General features: G+C 38.5%; 1 pseudogene; it reads left to right on the forward strand.

Moving 5' to 3' along the window:
* The first annotated feature begins 2,473 nt into the window (after positions 1–2,473).
* Positions 2,474–7,229, forward strand: LOC110770805 (G-type lectin S-receptor-like serine/threonine-protein kinase LECRK3; annotated as a pseudogene).
* Positions 7,230–7,544: the final 315 nt, after the last annotated feature.

A 7,544-nucleotide genomic window follows, 5' to 3' on the forward strand; every position in this document is an offset into this window, starting at 1 on the left:
ACCAATTCACATGATGCTCACTTAAACAAGTTCAATCATTTGTTGCTAATTAGAAATTATGTTCTTGGTTATCTTACACAACTTCTCAACTTTAGCTACATGCATACAACCTAAGGTGATTAAGCAAAGGAAGCAAACACATATCATAAGATTCAATTAGTGAATGGGGTTCATCAACAACATCTAGAAATTCATACACTCAAAGCATCAAAACAATAAGGTATTCATGTTTAGGGCTTCAACCTAAGCCCTAGCTATGGAGTTTAGTTCCTCATACTTATTTCAAATACAAACTCAAAACAAAACTAGAAAGAAGTTACAGATTTTGTGAACATGGGAGCTCAAGGTCTTCAATGGTGGAAATCTCTTCCACTTCTTGCTTTGTTGCCCTTCTCTTCCTCCTTGAGCTCCCTAGCTCCAAGCTTCATCTCCAGCTCAAAAATCTCTGCAAAATTATGGGATTCTCTGATTGCAATGGATGATGCTCTTTGCACTCCTCTCTCCTCCTTTCCAGCTTTTCCAAAATATCTTTTAATATAAAACAATTACTTTTGTTAAAGCCTTAAGCCTTGTCTCCTTGCCATGATGGGCTCTTTTGTTATTGTCTTCACCAAGATGCTCTTTGTTTCAGAAAATATCTCTTTTACAAAGGTAATTCCTTGTTACCAAGAGTTATGGTAACAAGAAATTAAGATGACACAAAGGAGGTGAAAGCTGGCCAAAATCGGAATTCCAGAGCTGCTGTAACATATAGGATCAGTTGGATAGGCTAAACTTGTCCAATGGAGCTCAAATTTGGATATGTTGTAGTTAACATCCATTGGAACAAGTTTCATGAAGATCTTCACCTCATCCGAGCATTGGAGCATGCTGATCCAAGGCCAAGAAGTTGACCTACGAAAATGAACAAAATCAGAATTTATAACCAATAATGCACTTTTAGCTCATTTTCATTTTAACCAAGGTAAAATCTAAGAAAACACAAAAAGGAAGTAAAAAGCTATAAAATGTCAAGAACTAACTCAAAATAATAGGTGAATAACATGAAAAATCATGTGTAAAAATGAACCGAACAATGATGAAACTCTGTCTGGGTATCTTACTAGGCTAAATGAATTGATTATTCAGATGAAAACGTTTGGTGAAAATTTGTCTAATGAAAGACTAGTACAGAAAGTTCTAATTAGCCTTAGTAAGCCATATGATTCTATATGCCTGGTCATTGAGAATACAAAGTGCTTGGAGACTATAGAATTGCAGGAGGTTGTAGCAATTTTGAAAAGCAAGGAACAACGTTTTGATATGCACACTGTTGATGCTACTGATAAGGCATTTGCCTCCTTCTCCGTTAGCTCAAAAAGGCAACAAAATAAGGGTAACTCTTAGTCCAGTGGTCCTAAGTCCCTAAAGAATTGGAATCCTAAGGGGAAACCATGGGAGTCAAAAGGAAAGTCTCAGCGGAACAATCCTGCACCAAATCACAGCTTCAGTTCATCACAGCTGGCAAATCAAGAAGCTGTGAAGCCTTAGTGCAAAGTGTGCTCTAAGTACCATTTTGGAGAATGCATATATAAAGGCAAGCCAAAATGTTACAATTGTGACACATTTGGTCACTTGGCTAGAGAGTGCACTGCAGGAAAATCTGTGCAAAAGGCTAACTGTGCAAATCAAGTGGAGGTTTCTGGTAACTTGTTTTATGCTAACAGTGCAATTACTGAGGTCAAAATGAATGGGAATTGGTATATTGATAGTGGTTGTAGCAACCACATGACTGGAAATGTTGAGCTTCTTGTTGATGTAAGGACAAATGTCACTGGAAAGGTACAAATGCCTACTGGAAATCTGGTAGATGTTGCAGGAATAGGCTCATTGGCGATTGACACAGGTGCAGGCAGAAAATACATCAGGGAAGTCATGTTTCTACCTGGTTTGAAGGAAAATATGTTGAGTGTTGGGCAATGAACATGGGTATTATCTGCTCTTTGGTGGGGGTATGTGTTGTATTTTCGATGGCCCTGCACTTGACAAACTGGTTATCAAGGTTAAGATGAAAAACAATAGGTGTTATCCTCTATCCTTAATGCAAAATGATCAAATTGCATTGAAGGCTAGTGTGACTGAATGTACTTGGACTTGGCATAAGCGGTTGGGTCATCTAAACCTTAGAAGTTTCAAACAACTAAGAGAAAAAGATATGGTTCATGGTCTTCCATGCTTGGAAGAGATTGATGGTGTGTGTGAAGAATGTCAAATGAGAAAACAACACAGAGACTAGTTTCCAAAAGGACAAGCTTGGAGAGTTAAGTATCCTCTAGAATTGATACACACAGATTTGTGTGGTCCCATGCAAAATGAATCAATTGTTGGGAACAAATATTTCATGTTGCTTATTAATGACTGTACTAGGATGTCATGGGTGTATTTCTTGAGATACAAATCTGAAGCTCTAAACTGCTTTAGAAAATTTAAGGCCATGGTTGAACTTCAGTGTGGATATAAGGTGAAATGTCTAAGAAGTGACAGAGGGGGAGAGTTTCTCTCAATTGAATTCAACAAGTTCCTGGAATCTGAAGGCCTACAAAGACAGTTATCCATTGCTTATATTCCACAGCAGAATGGGGTAGTGGAGAGAAAGAATAGGACAGTTGTAGAGATGGCCAAGGCAATGCTTCATGATAAAGGCATGCCATACATGTTGTGGGCAGAAGCTGTACAAACAACTGTGTATATTCTGAATAGATCACCTACAAAAGCTCTTGAAAACATAACCACATTCGAGGCTTATAGTGGCAGAAAACCAGGTATTGGTCATTTAAGAGTGTTTGGTTCACTTTGCTATTTGCATATACCAACTGAAATGAGACAAAAACTTGATGCAAAGAGTGTCATAGGTGTGTTTGTTGGATATGCAACATGTGAGAAGGGATACAAGGTATTTGATCCATGTACTAAGAAGCTAATTTTATCAAGGAATGTGGTCTTTGATGAAACTAAGTCATGGAATTGGAAAGAAACTTTAGAAAATTCTGTTGCTGTAACTTATACTCAAAACCAACCTGAAAAGGTGATTGGAGTGTCTTCACATGAGTTGATTGGAGTTGAAAGAAGTTCTTCTAGCTCCTGCACTTCTTCACATGCTGAAGAACAAGAGAATGTCACACATGAGTCTGCACAGATCACACAACCCTATGATCATACACCAGTAAAATGGAGGAATAGAAGTGATATTTTGGCACAATGCAATCTCTGCATTGTGGAACTTGAAAAATATGAAGAAGTTGCTGAAGATAAAGCTTGGATAAAAGCTATGGAAGAAGAATTGTCCATGATTGAAAAAAATGGAACTTGGGAGCTTGTAGACAGACCAAGTGATAAGCGGGTTATTGGTGTCAATTGGGTGTTCAAAACCAAGTTGAATTTGGATGGCTCAGTACAAAAGAATAAGGCAAGGCTGGTTGCTAAAGGGTATGTACCGAAACCAGGAATCGACTACAATGAGACTTTTGCTCCAGTTGCTAGATTAGACACAATCAGAACATTGATTGCTCTTATTGCACAAAGAAGCTAGAAGCTATATCAATTGGATGTTAAATTTGCATTCTTAAATGGAAAATTGCAGGAAGAAGTGTATGTTGATCAACTTGAAGGGTTTGTGATTAATGGAAAGGAAGATAAAGTCTATAAACTGCACAAGGCTCTCTATGGATTAAAACAGGCACCTAGAGCCTTGTCTGGAGAGATTGTGTATACTGGAAACAATCAAGAAATGTTGGATGAATTCAAAGAAGATATGAAGGAGAAGTATGAGATGACAGACTTGGGACTTCTTCATCATTTTCTGGGAATGGGAGTGATTCAAACAGAATCTAGCATTTTCATTCATCAAAGGAAGTATGCCTCTTCCTTGTTGGATAAATTTGGATTGAAAGATTGCAAATCTATCTATATTCCTCTTGTTGCTACTGAAAAACTAAGAAAAGATGATGGGAGTGGTGCAGCTAGTGAAGATCAATATAGAAGAATTGTGGGAAGTTTGCTATATATGATTGCTACAAGGCCATATGTGATGTATGTTGCCAATTTGTTAGCTAGATATATGCACTGTCCTACAAATAAGCACTATGGAATAGCTAAGAGGGTGCTAAGATGCATCAAAGGGACATTAGACTATGGTTTGAAGTATGAAAAGGGCAATAAGGCAGTTTTAATTGGATATTGTGATAGTGATTGGGGAGGCTCTATTGATGATTGCAAAAGTACATCCGGCTATGCATTCTCATTTGGAAGTGGCGTGTTCTCATGGGCATCTGTCAAGCAAAATTGTGTTGCACTTTCAACAGCAGAAGCCGAATACATCAGTGCATCAGAGTCTACAACTCAGTCTATATGGCTCAGATTTGTTTTGGAGGATTTTGGTGAACTGCAAATAGAAGCAACTCCTCTACAATGTGACAATACATCTGCAATCTCAATCACTAAAAATCCAGTGTTTCATCAACGGACAAAACACATTTACAGAAGGTATCACTTCATCAAAGATGCTTTGCAGCAAGGTATTGTTGATTTGGTCTATTGTCCTACCAAAGATCAAGTGGCAGACATTTTTACCAAAGCTTTACCAAAGGAAAGGTTCAACTATCTCAGAGATAAACTTGGAGTTATATCAGCTCAAAGCTTAAAAGGGAGTGTTAGTGTATAAGCATTGAGCTAATCTGAGTTTAGGATTAATAAACCTTGTATTTAATTGTGTATTCACTTTGTCTTAGAAAATGACAAGTGTAAGGCTGAGATGTAATATTGCTTGTGTGCAACCAGCTAAGGCTAACGGTTTTGTTATACATGCCTTAGTGCGTGTTTGCTAAAAAGAAGAATATACACACATTGCTCTTCGACTTGGAGAGTAAGCAGAGCATTTTGATAGATTGCATTCTTCCATTTTCTCTTCATTCTTCTCTCTGCAAATATACTCCATTGAAACCCAGCTAAAGATTGAAAACGCTAACATAGGCCTCACTGTTCTGGGGACTTTGCTTTCGGTTTCCAAGAAATCGTTAATCATGAATTCTTACTTGCCATCTGGTTTTACAAAATACCTGAAAGAACTATTGTCTGGTCAGCCAATGGCCATGATCTAGTGCGGAGATGATCGAAAGTTGAACTCACTGCAGACGGCAATTTTATGCTCAAAGATATTGCAATAGGCGAACAGGTATGGATTGCTGATTCTGCTGGTGCTGGAGTTGCCTACGCAGCCATACTTGACACGGGAAATTTTGTGCTGGCCAATCAAGACTCAAGAAATTTGTGGGAGAGTTTTGATCAACCAACTGATAGAATCCTACTGACACAGACTCTAAATCTAAACAACATACTCTTCGCTCGTTATGCAGTACGAAATTACTCAATAGGAAGATTCCAGTTTAAACTACAATATGATGGAAATTTCTTCCTTTACACTACAAATTTGCCATTGGATTATGCCAATTATCTTTATTGGGCCACCCAAACTACAGGCAGTGGCTTTCAGGTCATCTTCAACCAGTCTGGCTCTATTTACCTTACAGCCACAAATGGAAGCATACTTAATATGATATCAAGCAATACAGTTCCAATCCAAGATTTCTACCAGAGAGCAACTCTACTCGAATACAATGGAGTTTTCAGGCACTATGTCTACCCTAAAAGCACTGGCTCGAATAGTGAGGGAAGGGGGCAGATGACTTGGTCCTCTTTGTCCTTCATACCCTCAAATATCTGCAGGTCAATTGCCGGGTACACAGGCTTGGTGCATGCGGACTAAATAGCTTATGTAGAAATGATCAAGAAGGACCAGTTTGTGAGTGCCCACCCGGATACAGCTTTGTTGATCCAAGTGATGTGCTGAAAGGATGCAAACAAAACTTCATTTCACAAAGTTGTGATGAAGCCTTGCAAGGAGCATATCTTTTTCATTTTCAAGAAGTGCCAAACAGTGATTGGCCTCCTTCTTATTATGAGAATTTCACTCAAGTAAGTGAGGATTGGTGCAGGCAGAATTGCCTGGATGACTGTTTCTATGCCGTTGTCATCTTCAAAGAAGATAGCTGTTGGAAGAAAGGAATTCCTCTCATAAATGGGAGGGCCGACCCTACTGTTGGTGCAAAAGCTTTAATCAAAACAAGGAAAGACAATTATACAAATACAAGAAAGGATGGTAATTCAGTTTTCATCGCCGTTGGACCGGTGCTCCTAGGTAGTTCGGCTTTTCTGAACTTCCTCTTACTATTCATAACCTATTTGCTTGTTTTACGCATTATCACTCAAGGCATTAATCTGAAATGTTTCACTTACATGGAGCTGAAAGTAGCTACTAACGGATTCATGGAAGAACTAGGACGTGGCGCTTTCGCAACAATTTTCCAAGGAGTTTTAGCATCCAAAGAAGGGAAATGTGTTGCTGTCAAAAGATTGGACACTATGGTTGGAGAAAATGATTTGAAATTCAGAGCTGAAGTGAGTTCGATTGGCAGAACAAGTCACCGAAATCTAGTCCAACTACTAGGGTTCTGCTATGAGGGTAGCACTAAATTCTTGTATACGAGTTCATGAGCAATGGTTCTCTAGAAAGCTTGCTCATTGGAGAGTCAAGGCCAAGCTGGAACCAAAGAAAGGAAATTGCCTTGGGCACTGCACGAGGGCTCTTGTATTTACATGAGGAGTGCAGCAGCCAAATCATACATTGTGACATTAAGCCTCAAAATATTCTTCTAGATGACTCTTTCACTGCAAGAATTGCTGACTTTGGCGTAGCCAAGCTTTTGAAAATCGACCAGATGCAAACCACTACTAGATTCAGGGGAACAAAAGGGTATGTGGCCCCGGAATGGTTCAAAAGCTCTCCTGTCACAGTGAAGGTGGATGTTTATAGCTATGGAATTTTGCTATTAGAGATTATTTGCTGCAGGAAGCATTATGAAGCAAAGATAGAGGATGAAGATCAAATGATACTAGCAGATTGGGCATATGACCGCTATAAGCAAAATAAACTGTAACGGTTACTGGAGAATGATGATGATGAGGCAAAGGATGACATGAAGAAGATGGAAATGTATTTGATGATAGCGTTTTGGTGCATTCAAGAGGATAGTTCACTAAGACATGCCATGAAGAATGTTACACAGATGCTTGAAGGAACTATTGAAGTCTCAATCCCACCAAATCCATCCTCATTATATCTTCAATGTAAGTGATGGCCTTTTTTCGTGACACCTGGTAATTCCAGTGAAGTTGTACACTAGAATATTCTAGCAGTATAGCCATAATTTTTTGGTTGATTATTATATGGTTGAATGGCTTTTATTTATTTATTATTCTTTTATAGTACGAATAATTTTTTTTTCACAATTTCCTTATACACACCATGAAAGTCTTCAAAGGCGTCCGCCTAGCCTTACGGGACATGACTATTCTTAGACTTTCGCAATATAAAAGACTGGAAAAGACTTGTAAAATGATCAAAGTGTGTATAAAGCCAAACTCCATGCTATCTGGTTTATATGTTCTAA

The sequence above is a fragment of the Prunus avium genome, chromosome 6, assembly GCF_965620075.1.
Source record: "Prunus avium chromosome 6, drPruAviu1.hap1.1, whole genome shotgun sequence".
NCBI lineage: Eukaryota > Viridiplantae > Streptophyta > Magnoliopsida > Rosales > Rosaceae > Prunus > Prunus avium.